Here is a 24,421-nt window from a genome sequence, read left to right on the forward strand (position 1 = left end):
ATATTTATATATTTTAGGTTACTTTGGGGATCATTCACTTATATTCATCGGCTCTCCACGTAGTTTGCTATTAAGACGGTGCTGACTTCTGTATAAACTACTTGGGGTTGCCATAGAACTAAAAGTTCAAGGAATTGGTATAATAGGTACTTATCCTGATCTAACATATTGAGGTTCTCAGAGCGTTGTTACGGTAATGGTTTTGTTTTGATCTCACTCAAGTTTTATAAAGTAAGCAACCTTTATACTTATTGGGCGTGTTAAAATTTTTGTTATGGCTCAGGAAATTGAGGGGAATAGATAATAGAAAATTTTCACACTTAGGAACTTAACTTAAAATAAATATATATTATAATAATTTTTTTTTTTTCATAATAAGAAAGGGAAATAACAATGAAAAGGGAAAATAACATACTTGAAAAAAATGAGAATGGAAAGAATATTGTTTCCCCCCCCATACTTAAACTAAACATTGTCCTCAATGTTTTAAGGAAATGAAATACAAGATGGAAAGGAAAAAGAAAATAACAACTAAGGCTGCCTTCCGCCTCTGGTTCTTGGACCTGGTGATCTTTGACGTATGTCTAAGTTGTCGAACCTGTTGAACAATTCAGTAAACCGCTGGTCGGTTATGGCATTCCGAGCGTCCTGTTGCTGTTGCATTTGACGCATCATCTGCATCATCTCTGTATTCTGTGCCTGCGTACCATCGATAGCATCCATAATGTCATCGTTGGTCGCAGGCCTTCGTCGTCGACGACGTTGGGAGGATGGGCCGGCTGCATTACTGGAAGGGTTTAGCGGGACTGATTGTTGTGTTGGCGGATGATCACCTTGTTCCATTTCTTCAAACTCATCTGTTTGCTGGTTTGTTTGTGAAGGCTCGGTGGTTTCAGGAGCGCTAAGATCGTAGAGGTGGCGGTCGGGGTTTGTGACATCAGTTAGGGTGGTATTGGGTAGCACAACACTCGGGACTGCTTGGTTGTTCACCATAAGATAATAGCCTCCGCCTACTCTGTTTTTAATCAGGCGGCTGGAACGGCAATAGCTGATATCCATAGACAGGGGAGGTAGGGATTCTAAAGTTTGGAGTTTATCCCCTAGGTTCAGGCCAAGTGCTATGGAGGTTATTAATCCGCCAATTATAAAGGGTTGCCGGCCTCTAGCACATAAGGTGCGGATATGATGAAAGAGAAAAGAGGCGGCGTTTACCTTAGTATCCGGTTCGAAAATGCACTGGAGGAAAAATAACTCCTTCGAGTTAACCTTACTGTTGTTTGGTCTTCCAAAAAGTGTGTTTTGCAGGATACGGAGAAAATAACGGATGGTGGGGTTATGGATGTGGGAGAGAAGGAGTTCTTCCCAGTTGTAGGTATTTATACCGGAAATTTTCTTAAAAAGATCGAAAACTAGAACTGTGTTCCAGTTTGAGGTTGGAGGGATTCTGGCATGCAGCAGACCTTCTGTGGGAAATTGTAGCATGGCACTCAATTGGCGTTGGGTTAGAGAGTACTCGGTGTTAAACATACGGAAGGTTGCCGTACCGGTTAGAAATTCACCTTCACCGGCGGGAGTGGTGTAGTCGTAAGAACTTAGGAATTCTAAGGTTAGGGAAGGGTAGGTGGGTTGGTTATGGGTGCAAAGGAAGGTTAAATCGGCTTTACGGAGCATCCACTCGATACCTTGGAGTAAGCCCAATTGTTGTAAACAAGTTAAATCGGGGTACCTGGTGGGAGCGACGCCTCGCTGTTGGAAGCGCTCGAATTGCTCTTGCTGATAGTTGTCATCTCCGGATCGGAAGATGATATTTCCGAAATTTTGATTTCCCGCCATTGTGATGAATTTTTGAAGGGATGATTTGGAAAGGAAAAGAAGTGTGTTTGATATGAGAGAATTGTTTTGTGGTGAATGAAGGAAGTTTTGGTAGGTATTTATAGGAGAAGGATTGGAAGGTAGAAAGAAAAAGTGGTTGAAAAGTAATTAAGTGTGGTAAATGAAAAATGAATGGGGAATGTAAAAAATTAAAGTGTAACGTTCGTCTCCAACGGCTCCTTAACGTTCACTTGTCTGAAGGGTGTTACGCTCGTCACAGGGGTGTGACGTTCGTAACAGGCGTTTTGCGTGCCGTTCGTCATGGAGTGTGTGACGCTCGTCACACCTCCTTTTTGGCAAGGCTTCAGTGGCGCTTCACAGAATTACTTTGGTAGCGTATTTTAATGTTTCATTTTCTTATGATCATTTTTAGTATGCAATTTTAATGCATTGTGCACGCTTACTTGCTTTGTATAATAATAATAGTAGGTAACAACATTAGAACATAATAGCCATTGCATAATAAAATTAATTAAACAGCTTCAATAAAAATGATCATAATGTATTACAGGGAAGGAAAATAATGAAATGAAATAGAAATAAACATGAATTCAAACAACATTAATGAAAAAAAATCTAGCCTAAAACTAAATAACTTAGAAAGAAATATAACTAAATTCCATCTATCTTCGGATCTCTGGCCGGAGGAGCAAAAGAGTTAACATGATGCCGTAACATACGTAACTGACTTGCCGTTCTGCTCATGCATTCTAGGATTTCAAGTCTCAAGTTATGGAAATCTTCCCTGAGGGCGTCTTGCTCTGACATCAAGGCTTCAATGACTGTTTTAATATCTGTTCCTGGCATATGATGTCGGAGATCAGGCATGACTGATTCTTCGGTCAGGACAGGCTGAGGGGGAGGATCAATATCATAGTAGCCGGAAGGTGTCTGAGGGTCAGATTCAGCAAGAGAGATATGGTCAACATAGTGCTCATAGTCGTCACAAATCTCATAATCCTGGATGGATTCAGTGGATCCAGCCGGAGTTGGGGTTTCATTCAGGTTATAGAGCCAGTTCCTTTGATTATGAACACTAGTTCTAGGATCGGGCATGGTGAATAGGCAGAGAACCTGGTTATCAATAATAAGCTCGAACTCATCAGACCCTATGTTTGCTATAAACATAGTGTTGAAGAGGAAGGGTATACTCATAGTAGTAATGCCACAAAAAGGGTTAAGGTCAAGCATAGGCCGACGTAGTCCAATAGCATTACCTATCATAGTGATCAAACCGCCTATTCTAATGGGTGCTCGCTCATCCTGGATAAGGTGGTCCAAATTAGCTAACATAAAAGTAGCACCGTTTACTGGACGGTTCTGGGAAGCACAAAATATGATGAAGAGTTCATCACGTGAAACTGAAGTACTATTTGGCTTCTTCCCAAATAAAGTGTGGGTCAGGATCTTATGGAAATAGCGAAAAGCCGGGTTATGTATGTTTCCAGAGAGAAACTCATGTTCTTCGGGCTCATCATTTCCAGTCAGCTTACCCCAAAAGTGTTCAAGCTCTCTATATTCAAAAAGTTCTTCCTGGCTTACAGTGAATGTATCAAAGGAGGTAGGAAAACCCAAAAGGTTGGTGAAGTCTCTAATATTAAATTGGTACTCCATATTGAACATTCTGAACTGGATAAAACCTCTGCTAATTCCTTTTCCATGGCTAGGTAGATAGATTAATGAACTAAGGAATTCTAGTGTGAGTCTCCGGTAGGTGGTGAAATGTCTCAGGATAGGGGAGGTCTCCCATCCTATCTGATTCAGCAAAAACAGGACACTCTGTCTCAGTCCAAGGGCAGTCATAGCCCAATCATCAGCATATAAACTAGGTAGCATCTCTCTAGCGGCTAGTTCTTCAAACTTTCGTTTCTGAGCCATTCCTCTGAACTTGATACCCATACGATCAAAATGTCCCATCTGGTTAGTGTTAACTAGAGAAAAGAAACATGAGTTTAAGTCAGGATTTGGCCAAATGCCGAAAGAAGAAAAGAATTATTATTATTATATATAGATATATTTTTTTTTTCTTTTTGAATAAATCAATAATGAATACTAAATAGAAATTAAAAGAATAATGAAGAGAAAAATAGAGAAATGATAATAATAATAGAATAATAAAATAACAGATTAATTTGTGGGTTGTCTCCCACTAAGCGCTTTGTTTAAATGTCGCAAGCTCGACAAAGAAACTGTTAAATATTGTCTATGAGTCCTGGGGGCGTTTCGTCTAAGTGTAGAATTTGCGAATCCTCGTTGGTTTCTGCATAGTGATAATGTTTCAGACGTTGCCCGTTTACGGTGAACGGTTCTGTAGATTGTCCTTTTATTTCTACCGCTCCATTGGGAAAGATTTTAGTAATATGGAAAGGTCCTGACCATCTGGATCGTAGTTTTCCCGGGAATAACTTTAGTCTAGAGTTAAATAAAAGTACTGCGTCGCCTTGCTTGAAGACTTTCCTTGATATACGCTTGTCATGCCATTGTTTTGTTCTTTCTTTATAGATTTTGGCATTTTCATAGGCGTCTCTTCTGAGTTCCTCTAATTCGTTTATGTCAAGGATTCTCTTTTCACCGGCGGCTTTATAATTCAAATTTAAATTTCTAATAGCCCAATAGGCTTTATGTTCTAATTCTACCGGGAGGTGACAGGATTTTCCATAAATGAGCTTAAATGGGGTCGTCCCTATGGGAGTTTTATAAGCAGTTCGGTATGCCCATAAAGCTTCTGGTAATTTCAATGACCAATCTTTCCTTGAAGTGGCGACCGTTTTTTCTAGTATTTGCTTGATTTCTCTGTTAGATACTTCCACTTGTCCACTGGTTTGAGGGTGGTAAGGTGTTGCTATCCTATGTCTCACTCCATATTTAAGTAGTAGTTTTTCGAGTACCTTGGATATAAAGTGTGATCCACCATCACTGACTACTATTCTTGGGATGCCAAATCTCGGAAATATTATATTTTTAAAGAGTCTAGTTACTACTCGGGTGTCATTTGTTGGAGAAGCTATGGCTTCGATCCATTTTGATACGTAGTCAACTGCCACGAGTATGTATTTGTTACCGAAAGAGGATGGAAAGGGTCCCATGAAGTCTATCCCCCACACGTCAAAAATCTCTACTTCCAAAATACCTTTTTGTGGCATTTCGTCACGTCTAGATATGTTTCCCGTGCGTTGACATCTGTCACACTCCTTAATAGCCGCATGTACGTCTTTCCATATAGTTGGCCAATAAAAGCCAGCTTGTAGGATTTTAGAGCAGGTCTTGGATGTACTTGTGTGTCCACCATAAGGCGCAGAGTGACAGTGCTGGATTATATTTTCTACCTCTTCTTCGGGTATACATCGACGGAAAATACCATCGGGGCCTCTTTTGAAAAGTAAGGGATCATCCCAGTAATAGTGTTTTATGTCGTGGAAGAATCGTTTCTTCTGCTGGTAAGATAAAGTAGGTGGAACTATTCCGGCAGCTAAATAATTGACTAGATCAGCGTACCATGGTATGACAGATATAGCTAAGGTGGTTTCTACTTGCATGTCGGAGTTGTTCTCTTCCAAAGTAGCTATGAGTTTATCATACGAGAAATCATCATTAATGGATGTTCTTTCTGGTTCAAGGTTCTCAAGTCTAGAGAGGTGGTCTGCTACTACGTTTTCAGTTCCTTTCTTGTCCTTGATTTCTAAGTCGAATTCTTGTAGTAACAAGATCCATCTTAGGAGTCTAGGTTTAGCATCCTTTTTTGTTAAAAGGTACCTGATAGCAGCGTGATCAGTGTAAACTATTATTTTGGCTCCTACCAGGTAAGAACGAAATTTATCTAGCGCAAATACCACTGCTAGGAGTTCTTTCTCGGTTGTGGCATAATTCATCTGTGCTTCATCCAGGGTTCTGCTAGCGTAATATATAACGTGAAGCTTTTTATCCTTTCTTTGTCCCAAAACAGCACCTACAGCATAATCACTGGCATCGCACATTATTTCGAATGGTTCATTCCAGTCTGGTGTCTGCATAATGGGTGCGGAGATCAATGCTTGTTTAAGAGTTTGAAATGCTTTTAAACAGTTATCGTCGAATATGAATTCAGCATCTTTCATCAACAGTCCGGTTAAGGGTTTAGTTATCTTAGAGAAGTCTTTGATGAATCGTCGGTAAAAACCGGCGTGTCCTAAAAAGCTTCGTACTTCTCTCACAGTTCTTGGGGGTTGAAGATTTTCGATTACCTCTATTTTGGCTTTGTCTACTTCAATTCCTCTGTTCGAGATGATGTGTCCTAAAACAATACCTTCTTGTACCATAAAGTGGCACTTTTCCCAATTAAGTACTAAGTTTACTTTTACACATCGCTCAAGAACTCTTTCCAGGTTTTCAAGGCATTCTTCGAAATTTTGTCCGTATACAGAAAAGTCATCCATAAATACTTCCATGATGTTTTCGAGAAAGTCGGCGAATATTGCCATCATGCATCTTTGAAAAGTTGCAGGGGCATTACACAGACCAAACGGCATTCGTCTATACGCGAAGGTACCAAAAGGGCATGTGAATGTTGTCTTTTCTTGGTCATCAGGGTGAATTGGTATTTGAAAGAAGCCTGAATAACCGTCTAAATAACAGAAATGTGAATGTTTAGCTAATCGTTCTAACATTTGGTCAATGAATGGTAAAGGGAAATGATCTTTTCGGGTTGCTTTGTTTAGTTTCCTATAATCAATGCACATTCTCCATCCCGATTCGATTCGTTTAGTTATAGTTTCTCCTTTTTCGTTTTCAATAACGGTTATGCCTCCTTTCTTGGGTACAACGTGTACAGGACTAACCCATTTGCTATCAGATATAGATATATAATACCTGCTTCTAATAACTTGGTTATTTCTTTCTTTACTACCTCACTTAGGATCGGATTTAGTCTTCTCTGGTGTTCCCTAGAGGTTTTACAGTCTTCTTCTAACATGATGCGGTGCATACAAATAGAAGGGCTTATTCCTTTAAGATCGGTGATGTGGTATCCTAGTGCAGTTGGATATTTTCTTAAGATATGTAGGAGTTTTTCTGTTTCGAGTCTTCCTAGATCTGCATTAACTATCACAGGTCGTTCAAGTTCTAAGTCTAGGAATTCATATCTCAGATTTTTGGGAAGTGTTTTCAAATCAGGGGTTGGTTTGTTAAGACACTGCGTAGGATCTGGTGTTATTGCTAGGCATTGTTTAGATTTGTCCTCTAAAAGATAGTCTGATGGTTTGTCTTCTCCTGACTCTGCTTCTTTTATGCATTCATCGATGATATCCATGAAGTAACATGTATCTTCTATTGCAGGTGCTTTCAAGAATTGGGAAAGAATGAATTCAATTTTTTCTTCACCTACTTCGAAGGTGAGTCGTCCTCGTTTTACGTCTATGATTGCACCGGCAGTTGCTAAGAATGGTCTTCCTAGTATAATAGGTGTCGTATCATCTTCTCTGATGTCCATAATTGTGAAGTCAGTGGGAATGTAAAACTGACCTATGCGTACGGGAACGTTTTCAAGGATTCCTACAGGATATTTGATGGAACGATCTGCTAATTGCACAGACATTTTGGTCGGTCTTAATTCTCCCATCTCTAGTTTCTTACATATGGATAAGGGCATAACGCTAATTCCGGCTCCTAAATCGCATAAGGCTTTGTCGATGACAAATTTTCCTATGTGACAGGGTATAGAGAAGCTACCCGGATCCTTGAGTTTAGGGGGCATGTTTTGGATTATAGCGCTACATTCGGCAGGGAGTGTAACGGTTTCGCTATCCTCAAGTTTCCTCTTATTAGAAAGAATTTCTTTTAAGAATTTAGCATATGAGGGCATCTGCGTAATAGCTTCGGTAAACGGAATTGTAACGTTTAATTGTTTAAGGAGATCAACAAATTTTCTAAATTGGCCTACATCTTTGGTTTTAACAAGCCTTTGAGGGTAAGGTATAGGTGGTTTGTAAGGTGGTGGAGGTACATAAGGTTCCTTCTTTTCTAGGGTTTCCTTATTACTCTCTTCCTTTTCCTTAGGTTCACTTTCCTCAGTGGATTTCTCAGGGTTTTGGTTTTCTATCCTTGGGTCAGACGGTCCTTCCACTTCCGTTCCACTTCTCAATATAATTGCATGAGCTTGGCTTCTCGGATTGGGTTGGGGCTGTCCAGGGAATGTACCAGTTGGTGCAGCGGTAGGTGCTTGTTGTTGAGCTACTTGAGATATTTGCGTTTCCAGCATTTTGTTATGGGTAGCCAAGGCATCTACTTTGCTTGCGAGTTGTTTAAGTTGTTCGCCAGTGTGTATGTTCTGGTTTAAGAAATCTTTATTGGTTTGTTGTTGGGAAGCTATAAAGTTTTCCATCATGATTTCCAAGTTGGATTTTCTAGGGGTATTATTGTTAGGATTCGGTTTCTGATATCCTGGAGGTATAGATGGGGCTTGATTTGGAGACTGTCCAGGTGCGTATAAAGCATTATTACTCTTATATGAGAAGTTTGGATGGTTCTTCCAATTTGGATTATAGGTATTCGAATAGGGGCTTCCTTGAGCATAGTTTACTTGCTCTGTTTGGATTCCAGTCAAGAGTTGACATTCCGCAGGAGTGTGGCCTTGGATTCCACAGACCTCGCAATTCTGAGTTATAGCAACCACGGCTGCTGGAGGTGATACGTTTAAACTTTCAATCTTCTGGACCAAAGCATCCACTTTTGCATTGACGTGATCAAGGTTACTTATCTCGTACATGCCAGTTTTCGGTTGAGGTTTTTCCACTGTTGTTCGTTCGGTTCCCCACTGATAGTGGTTTTGGGCCATGCTCTCGATAAGCTGGTAAGCATCAGCATAAGGTTTGTTCATTAGTGCACCACCTGCAGCGGCGTCTATTGTTAACCTTGTATTGTATAAGAGACCATTATAAAATGTGTGAATTACTAACCAGTCTTCCAAACCATGGTGTGGGCAAAGTCTCATCATGTCTTTGTATCTTTCCCATGCTTCGAAAAGAGACTCGTTGTCTTTCTATTTAAATCCGTTTATCTGGGCTCTTAACATAGCTGTTTTGCTTGGCGGAAAATATCGGGCAAGAAAAACTTTCTTCAACTCGTTCCATGTGGTGACTGAGTTGGAAGGAAGAGATTGAAGCCATCTTCTAGCGCTATCTCTTAATGAGAAAGGAAAAAGACGAAGTCGAATTGCCTCTGAAGTGACACCATTAGCTTTAACAGTATCAGCGTATTGGACAAATACGGATAAATGAAGGTTTGGATCTTCGGTAAGATTTCCAGAGAATTGGTTCTGTTGCACAGCCTGCAACAACGAAGGTTTAAGTTCAAAGTTGTTTGCTTCGATTGCGGGCGGAGCAATACTTGAATGCGGTTCATCTTGCGATGGAGCGGCGTAATCTCTAAGAGCACGAGCTGGTTCTGCCATCTCGGTTAAAGAAGGAAAATCTTTGAGATCAGGAAGGTCTATAGGAGGGAGATTGTTTTCAGCACGATATTCCCGAATTCGTCGTAAGACTCGGAGATATAGTTCAATATCGTTGATTCGTAAATAGAGCGGTTCGCCTTGAGAGCGAGTGCGTGGCATACAAATCAACGAAAGAAAGAAAATAGAAGAAAAAGAAACCTTAGTCTCTACAGCGTAACGGAAGAGTTACGATATCGATTGAATAAAAGTCCCCGGCAACGGCGCCAAAAACTTGATCGCTCGACTGGGTGAGTCGAGAATGGGATACAAACTGCAAGTGCACAGTTCTATCGCGTAGTTTTAAAAGATATCGATCCCACAGGGACTTATGAATCGATATACCGTTATCTAAGGTTACTACGTAAATCTAAGGTGAAAATGTTTGATTGTTTGGGGGAAAAGCTAAGAGCTAAACTAATATCTAGATTAAATATCAATAAAACGGATATCGGTATGTAGTTCGTCAAAACTAGGGAATCAAGTCTTTGTCGGTTTCTTGGTTTTAAAATGAATCGTTTCGGTTAACTTTATTGGTTAAAGGTTCTATCTCAAACTCTCGCTCTGTTGAATAAACCATGATTTTATATTAATGTTGTTGTCACTTATAATTAAGTCAAAAACCATATTTTGAAAACAATAAAGTTGCAGAAACTCTTTTAAGAAAATACTGACCGTTTTAAACACCCTTATCTCAAACTCTCGCTCTGTTGACTTAGGTTATATAATTAAATCCAAATGCTTAACTCTCGTCCTCACATTCAATCTTTAAAAATACTTTTTGGAAAAGGTCAGAATTTAATTAACTCTAAAACTTGCTCTCGCCCTGATCTAGAATTAATGCCTAACTTACACTGTCTAGTTAAAATCTCAAACTCTCGCTCTATTGATTTTAACTTCTTTATGTCTTTTACTTTTGTAAAAAATCTTGTTATTAAACCTGTAAGTTGAAACCGTAAAAAGATTGATTTTGATTTTAAGTTTAGATAGACCGACTAGTCTTGATCCCTTATTCTGCTTACTTTACATACCGATACCTAGGCAAATTAGCCAGACATGCTAAATAAATAAGAACTTATATCATGCATAAACAGACTCATTCCAGGCAGATAATATAGGTAAATAATAAAACAAAATATTAAATAACGATTAAAGAACCTGAATGCGTAATACAATGGTCTTGAACACTCCACCACAAGCCGGTAGGATTTGTTCTTGGATTCTTCAATTAAACAGTAAATTAAATCAAGGAAATAAAACTGGAATATAACGTAAGGTTAAATCCAGTATAAAGTTGCACAATAGTTTCCGGTGTAGAAACTATTATGCGAAAAATATCTAAAAGCTAAAACTGGAAAGGTAAATTTGCAAGAGAAAAAAAAAGAATGTAAAGCTTGCAAAAGAAATAAATAAAATAAACAATGCTAAGTGCTGGAAAGGAAAAAATAAGCAAAAGGCGTGAAAAGAAAATTTGGCAGAGCTTCGGCAAACTGGGCGTGCAAAAACTCTCCTTTTACGGCAAAGAGAGGAGATGGCTATTTATAATAGCCTTGGTAACTGCCTTGCGTTTCCTACGAGTCTTCAGCATGGCTAAATACACGGCTTGAGAATAGGACACGAAATCCTCAACGTTACTTCCATTCTTCTGAGAGCGTAACTTGCGCCAAAAAGCTAGTGGACTGGTGTGACGCTCGTCACACCATGTGTGACGTCCGTCACAAGGCTACTTCGCGTGACGCTCGTCACAACCCTTGTGACGCCCGTCACAGGGGCAACGTGCGCTTTCTTTTGGGCTGGGCTTGGTCTTGGTTATTTGTTTCCTTTTTATTGCTTTTTACACCTCCTTTTCTTCCCTTTTTCACTTTTGCTTCAAAATGGGTACCTGATGTAAATAGAAAAGAAATACTGCATAATATCTGATAAAATGGGATAAATTAAAGTAAATGATAATATAATCTAATTAAATTAAGTCTTAAAATGTGATATAATTTCATGTTGTCATTTGCACTTACACTTCAAAGTGATTAACCCATTTTGCATTGGTCCTAAACAGTTCCTAAACATGATTAGCATGGAGTATAAATGCTTAAACCCTAACTGTTTTCACAATGAACACATTTCAGATCTAGATTCAAGCAAATTCTCCAAATTTTTCTCTCAAACTTTTTGCAAAATTCTTCAAACAAGAACACTTTTCATTGATCCTTTCATCACCATGAAGCATAATTGAGTAGAATTGGATGTGGATTTAGAAGAAATCGTGGCACATTGAGCTAGAGTAGAAGCTTGAAGCATCCATGGCAGTTGAAGATTGAGCTTGTTTCGTGCATCCTTGAGCCTCACATTCATCATCATTCATCTTCATAAGCATATTGGAAGAGATCTGAGGACTTGTTTGAGCTTGAAGCACGCGTTTTCCAATTCTGTTCTTCAACAGGTCAGTTTTTCGACCTCTTTAATTCTCCAATTCATTATGCCTATTGCGTAGATCTTTGAATGGTGGTAATTCTGGTACAAATTTGGAATGATTTGGTGCTGTTTTGAGCAAGTTACATGCGATTCAAGTTTTGATGATGATTCTTGATTCCTTCGATCTGTGTGTATGTTGATGTTTTTGCATGAATTATTTGTTGATCCTTGTTGTATATGGCATGGCGAGTTGATTAGTGTAGGTTTTAGCAATTTCTGGAATATTTTTTTGGAACCTGGAAATTCCAGATGAAGATCATGAAGATCTTCATCATCTTTGCATGAAGATTCATACATTTTCCAGTTTTCCTACGGATTTAGCTGGGAGTTCATAAGGATTACCTACGGATTTTCAAATCCATGCAGAGCGCGCGTTTAGAGTTTGAATGGTGAAATGCAGTCGTTTTGCATTTGGCGCGCGTGTGATTCAAAAATGCACATGGTTCGAATCCGGTTGAATGCATTTTCCAATTGCCTTGTATTTTCTCTATTCCATCATTATTCCATGCTTGCTCCATTTCATTTTTTATTTCTTTCATGAACTTCAAAAATTCACCATAATTTGAAAATTAATCCAAATGACCTCCAATTTTTTGCATTGTACTCCTCATGTTGTCTAGTTTTTTATGAGTATAAATTGGAAAGTTGTGCCTGGCCTGAAAAATCTTTTGTCCTAGGGTGATTGCACATGTATCCATATTTGACCTTGCCTTGGTTATCATGTTGTGAAATGCTTGTCTTTGATCCAATGCTTCTGAAATTTTGCATGTTGAAACTAGACACATTGCTTGACATTTTGGTGTTAATTTGGTATTTTTATCAATTGTTAATTCTGTTTTATGAATGTGCTAAGTTGGTGTGACAATTTGTGTCACACCTTGTGATGTTCAACTTGAATGATGTGTTTGCCATGCCAAATGATCTCTAATTGCCCTGATTTTTTGTGTGATGCATGTTATGAATGTTGAGATTGATCATGAATTTTGTTGGAATTATTTGAATCATTTCGGATTTAATTGAGATTTTTCATTCTGGTTGATCACATTTGAGCTTTGAAATTGCCTTGAACTTCAATTGATCATAAATGCTTTTGGTTAATGATTTTGATATGGGACCTTTTGAGGTTTGTTCTTGATTGAATGAAGATGATTCATGTTAAATTTCATGTTCTGTTTTGAATGTTTGACCCTCTTTTGACCCTAGGCTTTGACCTAGTGGTTTGGACTCACTGTTTGGATTGTGAATTTCAGGTTCAAAGGCACATTGCCATGAATGGGGTGGCTCATTCATTTGAGTTTGACTAATTGGTTGATGATTGGATAACCTTGTGTTGTTTTGTAGGTTGATGCTAAATCATTTGAGTTTGCCTTGTGGCTTGCATATTGTGAACATTGTCTGTCTGTTTGTTATTGCTTGTTGCTTTGAGTTCTTTTGAACTTGCTTTTGCTTTGCTTGGTTGCATAACCATTGAGGTATAATTCCCTTGACAATTGAGGTATAAGGCACACTAGATTTTCACAGGTACCTAAGTTGCTTTGAGTTCTTTTGAACTTGCTTTTGCTTTGCTTGGTTGCTTAACCATTGAGGTATAATTCCCTTGACTTCATGTAGTCTGGAAGACCTGTCCTGTTATGTGGGCAGGCACCTGTCTGAAGCCCTCCTTAAGAGGCAATGCTTGTGAATGTTTACTTTTGTGCCAAGCAAGTAAAGACCTCTTAAGAGGCAATTGGCATATAAAAGGGATGTGCAATCCATCCCCTGCTATTCAGTTGTGTCATTCACCTTGCTCACACACCTTGTGTTGATGCATTGTGGATAATAGCCCAAGATCTTTGTTGTATCAGTCATATGTGGAGAAGAGTTCCTACATTCTGAACTCCCACACTTTCATTTGTCTGAAGCTCTCCCAGGCCAGGGATAAGAGCTGTGAGGTCTTACCCTCACTTCCCATTTCATCTGCTTCACCCTAACTCTCAATGTTAGGGTTAAGAGCTAACTATACCCGATTCCAGTTGGCTTGTGTCTCACAGCCTAACCTTGTATGAGCCCAATGGTGTGCATATAGTGTGTGTGCTTGCTTTGTGTGCCTGTATGTATTTGCCTGTGCTGTTTAGGATAGCTTGCTTCCTGTGCAAGTTAGATAGAAACCTTAACATAGGGATCGTATGCATGACAACTTCTAGGCTCGAGTCGTAGTCTCCCTAGTAGTTTGTGTCTCCCTTTTGTTTCTGGTTAGGATAGAAGTTCTTTCCCTGCGTAGGGGAACTACGTCGCCCTGATCCTCATACCAGATGAGGTACGTAGGCAGGAGATGAGCTGATCTCTCCGGGCGCCCTTTTTCTTTTTCAACCCCTTTGTGTTGAGTTGGAGTCTGACGTAAGTCCAGCGATTGGCAGTTGGTTTCCTGTGTCTTATTTGCTTGTTGGAGTCTGACGTAAGTCCAACGATTGGCAGTTGGTTTCCTGTGTGTGTTTGTTGGTCCGGAGTCTGATGTAAGTCCAGCGATTGGCATTCGGTTTCCATGTTTGCCTGTTTGTGTGGAGTCTGACGTAAGTCCAGCGATTGGCAGTCGGTTTCCCGTGTGGGTTTTGTTTGGCGTGCGTTAGCCGAGCTACGAGTGCTCTGATTCTTCTCCGGTTAGAGAAGATACGTATGCATAGGATGCGATATCCTAGCGAGCACGTTTCCCCCTGTCCCGAACTACGTCGACTCTGATGTCTGTGTCTGACAGGCTACGTAGGCCCAGGATGCGATATCCTGCCGAGTCCCATTTCTTCCGTCTTTCATCTGTGTTTCCTTCCAGTTTTGTGCAGTGTTTGAGCAGTTTTCTAGCAACCTTTATTCTATTCTTTATGAGCGTGGATCCCGTCGAGTACGACGGATGCGTAGGGGTGCTAATACCTTCCCTTCGCATAACCGACTCCCGATCCCATCCATCTCTGGTCGTGAGACCATGTCTTTTCCAGGTTTACTTCGAGCGTTTCCTTTCCCTCTTTTGGGATAAATAACGCACGGTGGCGGCTCTGTTGTTTCTTTTTTCCGCCGGTTTTTCGCGTAATGCGACAACTGGCGACTCTGCTGGGGATAAAGAGAAGTTGACCTCTTGCTGGTCCATCTTCCCTAAGCGAGTCTCTCCTAGCGCTCTCTAGGATAGGGTTTGGTTGCTTTCGCTGTTTTATTTATTGCATTCATTTATTTATTGTTTGCATTTATGTTTGCATTCATCATATGGTTCATCTGTGCTGGTTGTGCTGTGTTTGTCTCTCTATTGGGGTGGGAGTTACATGAGGTAAAAGGCCCAATACCCAAGCTATGAGTGAACTCTAGGACACCTAGGAATAGAGTGATTCTTGGGAAGCGGGTGGTATTGCGCCACTTAGCGGAACTTAATATCACGAGCAGTTCAGATCCTGATGGGGTATTATCGGTACATACTTCGGGTGTGTACAGGATGATATTCTATGAAAGGGTTGTTTATCCTGCGTTTCTCTCGACCTTACCCTGGCCTAGATGATACCCGTGAGTGGGGAGGGAATGATCATTATTACAGGTACCGTTGGTGACTTGTTGATGACTCTTTGGTTCTGTTGGTGACTTGGTTCAGAGGACTTTGGGTCTCAGATGATTTTTGGGTCTCAGATGATTTGTGGTTCCGAATTCAAGCCGAAGCTTTGAACCTGTGCTCCGAGAAACACAGCCAGCCAGTCGTGTTTGCATCATTTGCATCATAGCATGTTTATTTAAAAAAAAAATAATGCAATAAAAAAAAATCAAAAAAACAAAAGAAAAATCTAATCCCCTCATGCATATCATTTCTCAGGTTCATTCAGGAGTCTATTCACTGTGAGAGATGGCATCCGCTCCCGAATTGAAGCGGAAGACTTGCACCTACAATTTTCACCATGAGCCATTGACATCGTTGATAGGGTTGAGCAACCTTGTGACCGGCGGTAATCAAAAGGTGTTTGTTGATCAGTATGGGGATTTGTTGACGCTATTGAAGATGGTGGTAGATCCAGTGCCGTTGCAGACTCTTCTACAGTTCTACGACCCAGAGCTCCGTTGTTTCACCTTCCAGGACTATCAGTTGGCGCCCACTCTTGAGGAGTACTCCATTCTGCTGAATGTCCCGATCCGGTATCAGGTTCCTTTCTTGGACGTGCCAAAGGAGGTTGATTTCAGAGTTGTTGCCAGAACTCTTCATCTGAGTATCAAGGAAGTAAGTGACAATTGGAAGTCGAGTGGTGATGTGGTAGGGTTGCCTTTGAAGTATCTGTTGAGGATGGCTAGAGAAGAAGAAAAGAAGGGAAACTGGGAAGCTTTTCATGCTCAGTTGGCTATCATGATTTATGGGATTGTCTTGTTCCCGAGTATGCCTAACTTTGTGGACTTTGCAGCTGTCACTATTTTCCTTGGAGGGAACCCGGTTCCTACTTTGTTAGCTGACATTTACTATGTTATTCACAGTAGGCATGGTAAGGGTAGAGCTATCAGATGTTGTCTCCCATTGTTGCTCAGATCGTTCTTGTCTCTCCTGCCAGTCAGTGGACCTTTCGTGGATGCTCAGAGCACCCATAAGTGGACTCAGAGGGTTATGTCTCTTACTTCTTATGATATCAGATGGCGATCTTACCGGATGGATGTGCGTAATGTCATCATGAGTTGTGGAGAGTTTCGTAATGTGCCACTTATAGGGACTAAGGGTTGCATCAATTACAATCCGGTTCTTTCTCTTCGTCGGTTGGGGTTTGTGATGAATGGAAGACCACTTGATGCTGAGATAGCCGAGAGTGTGTACTTTGAGAAGCGGAGTGACCCTGCTAGATTGGAGCAAGTAGGAAAAGCTTGGAAGACCATTGGTGTCAAGGATGGAGCTGTTCTGGGGAAGAAGTTTACAGTTGCTATGCCTGATTACCTTGATTGGGTCAAGAGGAGAGTTGAGACTTTGTTGTTGCCCTATGATAGGATGGAGTCTTTGCAAGAGCAACCACCCTTGATCCTTGCTGAGAGTGTGCCTGCTGAGCAGTACAAGCAAGCCTTGATGGAGAACCGTCGGTTGAAGGAGAAGGAACAAGATACCCAGATGGAGCTTTACAAAGCCAAAGCCGATAAGTTGAACTTGGCTCATCAACTCAAAGGCGTGCAGGGTGAAGATGCTGCTAGATTGAAGGGTAAGAAGAGATCCTATGAGGAGATGGAGGCCTTGTTGAATGCAGAACATCGTGAGTGCCTGAGGTTGCAGAGAGCTGAAGCCAATTATCAGAAGAAGATAAGGGACTTGGAGAAGCAACTCAGAGACAAAGACATCCAATTGAAGAAGGAAGTAGATTTGAGACATGCATCAGAGAACCAGCTTGGAGGAGAAGTTGTGGAGCTCAGAAGACAACTGAAGGAGAAGATCACTCCTCTCCCAGAGTGTTCAGAATGCGACCTGTTGATAGACCAGTGCCATTATCTGAAGACGCTCATTCCTGGAGGACATCTTTCCTAGTTTGTAGCTTTGATGTTTATGTTGAGAATCACCTCCAGGCTTGTTGGATGGGATTCATTGTTGTACTCTGGTCATTTGAACCTTTGTTGTATGATCCTTGTTGCTCATATCTATAGAGTTGGCTGTTGATGTTTCACCTTGTGCTCAGTTATCTTGTGTATGTTGCTGCTTTGTTGTTCTTGTTGCAGGTTGCCATTTCTTGAAAGATGAATTGGGCTCTTGAATGCCTGAGAAATGAACATATCATGTGCATCATACGCATCATTAGCATCATACACATATCATTTTGCATTACATGTGTTCTTGCTCGAGACTTCTCACTCTGGTTCCTGTGTCAGGCAGGATAACTGATCAATGGCCGCACCGCTACGCAACCAGATTTAATCAGCAGAGGAACATGGACCAGGTTCAAGCAGAGTTGGCTGAGATGAGGGCTAACATGGCCCAATTCATGACAATGATGCAAGGGGTCGTTCAAGGGCAAGAGGAGCTGCGTGCCTTAGCCCAGAGACAGGAAGCCGTTCTACCACCCAGTCGTGCTTCACCAGTGGGTGCACCTGTGACCGATAATGCTGCTGTTGTTGCTCCCGTCAACGATTATGCCGTGGGAGATGATTTGAGGGGTATTCGGATTAATGGACAACCTCTTGCTGCAGAGACTGTTAATGCCAGAGCAACTCGTGCTCCCGTGCGCCATCCTGCTCCGCTGGTTGACAGGCAGGAAGACATGTTTACCCTGCTCAGTGAGGATGATGAAGTTGTGGGAAGAACTGACGAACGAGATCGGAAAGTTGATGCCATAGCTGAGAAGATCAGAGCCATGGAGTGTCAGAACTCTTTGGGGTTTGATGTGACTAATATGGGCCTGGTGGAAGGGTTGAGGATTCCCTACAAGTTCAAGGCGCCCTCGTTCGATAAATATAACGGTACTTCTTGTCCTCGCACCCATGTGCAGGCGTACTACAGGAAGATTTCTGCTTATACAGATGACAAAAAGATGTGGATGTATTTCTTCCAGGATAGCTTATCTGGAGCTTCCTTGGATTGGTACATGGAGCTGAAAAGAGAATCTATTCGTAGTTGGAGAGATCTGGGTGAGGCCTTCTTGAGGCAATACAAACATAATATGGACATGGCGCCGAGCCGGACTCAGTTGCAGAGTCTTTGTCAAAAGTCTGGAGAGAGTTTCAAAGAGTACGCCCAGAGGTGGCGTGAGTTGGATGCAAGAGTACAACCCCCTATGCTGGAGAGGGAACTGACTGATATGTTCATCGGTACATTACAAGGCGTGTTTATGGACCGGATGGGGAGTTGCCCGTTCGGTAGTTTTTCAGATGTTGTAATTTGTGGAGAAAGGACAGAGAGCTTGATTAAAGTTGGGAAGATTCAGGATGCTGGTTCCTCATCTTCGAAGAAGTCGTTTGCTGGGGCACCTCGTAGAAGAGAGGGTGAAACCAATGTTGTGCAACACCGAAGGAATACAAACAGAGGGCAGTATCGCCAGGTTGCTGCTGTAACCATTCCAGCACCTCAGCCACGTCAACAACAGCAACAACAGAGGGTTCAACAATCACCACAACAACAACAACAACAACAACATCCTTATCAGCCGAGACAAAGGATGCCATATCGACGTTTCGACCCGTTGCCGATGACATACGCTGAATTGTTACCCGAATTGCTCAGATTGGGGTTTGTTGAGTTGCGCACTATGGCTCCGTTGACAAAGATACCACCTGGGTATGATGCTAACGTACGTTGTGATTTCCACTCTGGTGCACCGGGGCACCATATTGAGAACTGCCAGGCTTTTCATCATAAGGTCCAGGACTTAATTGACGCTAAAACTATCAATTTTGCTCCTGTGCCGAATGTTGTGAACAACCCTATGCCTCAGCACGGTGCGCATAGAGTAAACAATTTGGAAGACGGTGAAGCTGAAGACTTGGTGGTCAGTGTTGATGAGATTCAGACTCCGTTAGTTGTTGTGAAGGATCGTTTGTTGAATGGGGGAGTATTCCCGGGCTGTTATGAAGACTGTTGAGATTGTGTTCTTTCGGAGAATGGTTGTGTACAGTTGAGGGATGGTATCCAGAATCTGATTGACGAGGGTTGTCTGCAGTTTGCTCGGGCCGTGAAAGAGCGTGGGGTGGTGTCAACTGTCACCATTTATTTCAAACCGTCTGAGGGACGTGGCCAGAGAATTGTCAGTGCGCCTGCAACTAGTGGTACTCCTGTTACTATTTCTGCTCCAGTAACTGTCGGCGCTCCCACTACAACTACTATTGCTGTGACCGGTAGAAGGCCGGTTGAAAACAGTAAAGCAGTGCCGTGGAAGTATGACAATGCTTATCGCAGCAACAGAAGGGCTGAAAGTCAGACCAGGCCGGTTAGTCAGTCTCCAGTGACGATTGGTTTGCCGAGTAGAATTCCTGTGATTGCAGGTCCAGTAGTGGATAATGTTGGGGGACCAGGAGGTTTTACAAGAAGCGGTCGTCTGTTTGCTCCACAACCGTTGAGGGATAATAATGCTGAGGCTCTCGCCAAAGCTAAGGGTAAGCAAGCGGTGGTTGATGAAGAATCTGCTCAGAAGGAGGCGCCTGAGGGTTCGTTTGAGAAAGATGTGGAGGAGTTCATGAAGATTATAAAGAAGAGTGACTACAAGATTGTAGATCATCTGAATCAGACTCCGTCCAAGATTTCCATACTCTCATTGCTGCTATGCTCTGAGGCACACCGTAATGCCTTGCTGAAAATGCTAAATCTGGCTTACGTGCCTCAAGAGATCTCTGTCAACCAGCTGGAGGGTGTTATTGCTAATGTCAGTACCAGGCATGGTTTGGGGTTCACAGATCTGGACTTAACGCCTGAAGGTCGCAACCATAACAAAGCCCTGCATATCACCATGGAGTGCAAAGGCGCAGTATTGTCTCACGTGTTGGTGGATACTGGCTCGTCTTTGAATGTGCTGCCTAAGAAGATCCTGAGCAAGATTGATGTTGAAGGGGTTGTCCTTACTCCGAGCGATCTGATTGTTCGTGCTTTTGATGGATCCAAGCGGTCTGTTTTTGGTGAAGTCACATTGCCGGTGAAGATTGGCCCGGAGGTATTTGATATTATCTTCTATGTGATGGATATCCAGCCAGCATATAGTTGTTTATTGGGGCGTCCTTGGATACACGCAGCTGGGGCAGTTTCGTCAACTCTCCACCAGAAGCTGAAGTATGTCTGGAACGGTCAGATTGTGACTGTGTGCGGTGAAGAAGATATTCTGGTGAGTCATCTATCCTCTTTCAAGTATGTAGAGGTGGATGGCGAGATCCATGAAACTTTATGCCAGGCATTCGAGATCGTTGCTCTTGAGAGGGTGGCTTTTGCTGAGCAGAAGAAGCCAAGTGCCTCAATTGCGTCGTACAAGCAGGCAGTGGAGGTTGTCAACTCTGGTAAGGCAGAAGGCTGGGGCAAGATGGTGGATTTGCCTGTCAAAGAAGATAAGTTCGGTATTGGTTATCTACCTCTGCAGGTGGAGCAGATTGAGCAGAAGGGGCCGAGTACCTTCACCAGCGCTGGGCTGATGAATCATGGTGAAGTCTTTGCAACCAGTAGTGAAGACTGTGACAGTGATTGTGATCTGGACAACTGGGTTCGCCCGTGTGCACCAGGGGAGTCGATCAACAACTGGACGGCAGAAGATGTGGTCCAAGTTACTCTTCAAACAGAGTAATTTTCTTTTGTTTTTCATTTTGCACAAAACCCTACGTTCTGCCCAAGGCGTAGGGGTTCATTGTATGGCCTCATCATGTTTTTCCAATGGTATCATTAATAAAGGACGTTTTGCAAACAATTTTGTGATCCCTGTCTTTCTGTTTTTGTTTTTCATTTTCAAAACAATAAAAATGGCAATGTTTTTGTTTTTTGTGACTTTCTTGAACTCTTTTTTCTAAAACAAAGCATTAAACATGCAGAATCGATCTTACGGACTCCACTATGAACAATTCTGTTATGGCTCAGTATGATTTCAATAATCCCATCTACCAAGCTGAAGAGGAGAGTGAGGAAGACTGTGAACTCCCCAAAGAATTGGTCAGATTGTTGAAGCAAGAGGAAAGGGTCATCCAACCTCATCAGGAGGAGTTGGAGATCATTAATCTTGGTACTGAGGATGCCAGAAAAGAGATCAAGATCGGGGCTGCTTTGAAGGAAGATGTCAAGAAAAGGTTGATTGAGATGCTGAGAGAATACGTGGAGATATTCGCCTGGTCGTATCAAGATATGCCTGGGTTGGATACCGATATTGTGGTGCATAGGCTACCTCTCAGAGAAGATTGCCCTTCAGTCAAGCAGAAGCTTCGGAGAACTAGTCCTGACATGGCTGTTAAGATCAAGGAAGAGGTTCAGAAGCAGTTGGACGCGGGTTTTCTGTCAGTGACGACTTATCCCCCGTGGGTGGCCAACATTGTTCCCGTGCCGAAGAAGGATGGCAAAGTCAGAATGTGTGTCGATTACCGGGATTTGAACAGAGCGAGTCCGAAGGATGATTTCCCATTACCTCACATTGATGTATTGGTTGATAATACGGCTCAATCCTCGGTTTTCTCTTTCATGGACGGTTTCTCTAGTTATAATCAGATTAAGATGGCGCCAGAGGACATGGAAAAGACGACATTCATTACACCTTGGGGCACGTTCTGCTATAAGGTGATGCCATTTGGGTTGAAGAATGCCGGTGCTACCTATCAGAGGGCTATGACGACTCTCTTTCATGACATGATGCACAGAGAGATTGAAGTGTACGTGGATGATATGATTGCGAAGTCGCAGACAGAAGAGGAGCACCTGGTAAATTTGCAGAAGTTGTTTGAAAGGCTGAGAAAATTCAAACTGAGGCTGAATCCGAATAAGTGTACATTTGGGGTGAGATCCGGGAAGCTGTTGGGCTTCATTGTCAGTGAGAAAGGGATTGAGGTTGATCCAGCAAAAGTCAAAGCTATACAAGAGATGCCTGAACCGAAAACAGAAAAGCAGGTTCGTGGGTTTTTAGGGAGATTGAACTACATTGCAAGGTTTGTATCTCACCTAACTGCCACGTGTGAACCGATATTCAAATTGCTAAGAAAGAATCAAGCAATCAGGTGGAATGATGATTGTCAGAAAGCTTTTGACAAGATAAAAGAGTATTTACATAAACCTCCAATCCTTATACCTCCAGTTCCTGGGAGACCTCTGATAATGTACCTGTCAGTGACTGAGAACTCGATGGGGTGTGTATTGGGACAGCATGACGAGTCTGGTCGAAAAGAGCATGCCATATACTACCTTAGCAAAAAGTTTACCGACTGTGAAATCAAATATTCACAGCTTGAGAAAACTTGTTGTGCTTTGGCCTGGGCTGCTCGCCGAATGAGGCAGTATATGTTGAACCATACTACCTTATTGATTTCTAAGATGGATCCAGTGAAGTACATCTTTGAGAAGCCGGCTCTCACCGGACGTGTTGCCCGTTGGCAGATGATTTTAACAGAATATGATATCCAGTATACGTCGCAGAAAGCCATCAAAGGTAGTATTCTGTCAGACTACCTTGCCGAGCAACCGATTGATGATTATCAGCCGATGATGTTTGAATTCCCTGATGAAGACATCATGTATCTGAAGATGAAAGATTGTGAAGAACCCCTTGTCGAGGAAGGACCGGATCCTGATGACAAGTGGACACTGATGTTTGATGGGGCTGTGAATATGAATGGCAACGGTGTTGGGGTTGTGCTTATCAATCCAAAAGGGGCTCATATACCTTTTTCTGCCAGATTGACTTTTGACGTGACCAACAATGAAGCTGAGTATGAGGCTTGCATCATGGGTATAGAAGAAGCCATTGATTTGAGGATCAAAACTCTGGACATTTATGGAGATTCCGCTCTAGTGATTAACCAGGTCAATGGAGATTGGAATACCAATCAGCCACATTTGATTCCTTACAGAGATTACACCAGAAGAATACTGACGTTATTCAAGAAGGTGAAATTGTATCATGTCCCCCGGGACGAGAATCAGATGGCTGATGCCTTGGCTACTTTGTCTTCTATGATCAAAGTTCATTGGTGGAATCATGTGCCACAGGTGGCGGTGAATCGACTCGAGAGGCCTGCGTATGTGTTTGCAGCCGAGTCTGTTGTGGATGAGAAACCGTGGTACTTTGACATCAAGAACTTCTTCAAGAGTCAGGAGTATCCTGAAGGTGCGTCAAAGAATGACAAGAAAACCCTGAGAAGGCTAGCTGGAAGCTTTTATTTAAATCAGGATGATGTGTTGTATAAGAGGAATTTTGACATGGTTCTGCTCAGATGCGTGGATAGACACGAAGCAGACATGTTAATACAAGAAGTGCATGAAGGATCTTTTGGTACCCATGCTGGTGGTCATGCAATGTCTAAGAAATTGTTGAGAGATGGTTATTATTGGATGACCATGGAATCCGATTGTTTCAAGTACGCTCGGAAATGCCATAAATGTCAGATCTATGCTGATAAGGTGCATGTACCACCAAGCCCTCTGAATGTCATGAATTCGCCTTGGCCATTCGCCATGTGGGGCATTGACATGATTGGGAAGATTGAGCCTACTGCTTCTAATGGACATCGCTTCATCCTGGTTGCGATTGATTACTTCACCAAGTGGGGGGAAGCAGCTTCCTATGCTAATGTTACCAAACAAGTGGTTGCCCGGTTTATCAAGAAGGAAATCATTTGTCGCTATGGGGTTCCTGAGAGAATCATCACTGATAATGGTTCGAATCTCAATAACAAGATGATGAAAGAGCTTTGTAGAGATTTCAAGATTGAACATCACAATTCTTCTCCTTACAGACCGAAGATGAATGGTGCTGTAGAGGCGGCAAACAAGAACATTAAGAAGATTGTGCAGAAGATGGTCGTGACGTATAAGGATTGGCATGAGATGCTGCCTTTCGCTTTGCATGGGTACCGTACCTCAGTACGTACGTCGACCGGGGCAACCCCGTACTCCCTTGTGTATGGTATGGAAGCAGTCCTACCAGTTGAAGTAGAGATTCCTTCTCTGAGAGTCTTGTTGGACGTCAAGCTTGACGAAGCCGAGTGGATTCGAACAAG

At 42.1% G+C, this 24,421-nt stretch overlaps 1 pseudogene; it reads left to right on the forward strand.

The window, feature by feature from the left end:
- Positions 1–8,810: 8,810 nt before the first annotated feature.
- LOC127124557 (uncharacterized) lies at positions 8,811–8,910 on the forward strand (annotated as a pseudogene).
- The last annotated feature ends 15,511 nt before the right edge of the window (positions 8,911–24,421 follow it).

This window comes from Lathyrus oleraceus, chromosome 2 (genome assembly GCF_024323335.1).
Source record: "Lathyrus oleraceus cultivar Zhongwan6 chromosome 2, CAAS_Psat_ZW6_1.0, whole genome shotgun sequence".
In the NCBI taxonomy this organism is placed as follows: Eukaryota; Viridiplantae; Streptophyta; class Magnoliopsida; order Fabales; family Fabaceae; genus Lathyrus; species Lathyrus oleraceus.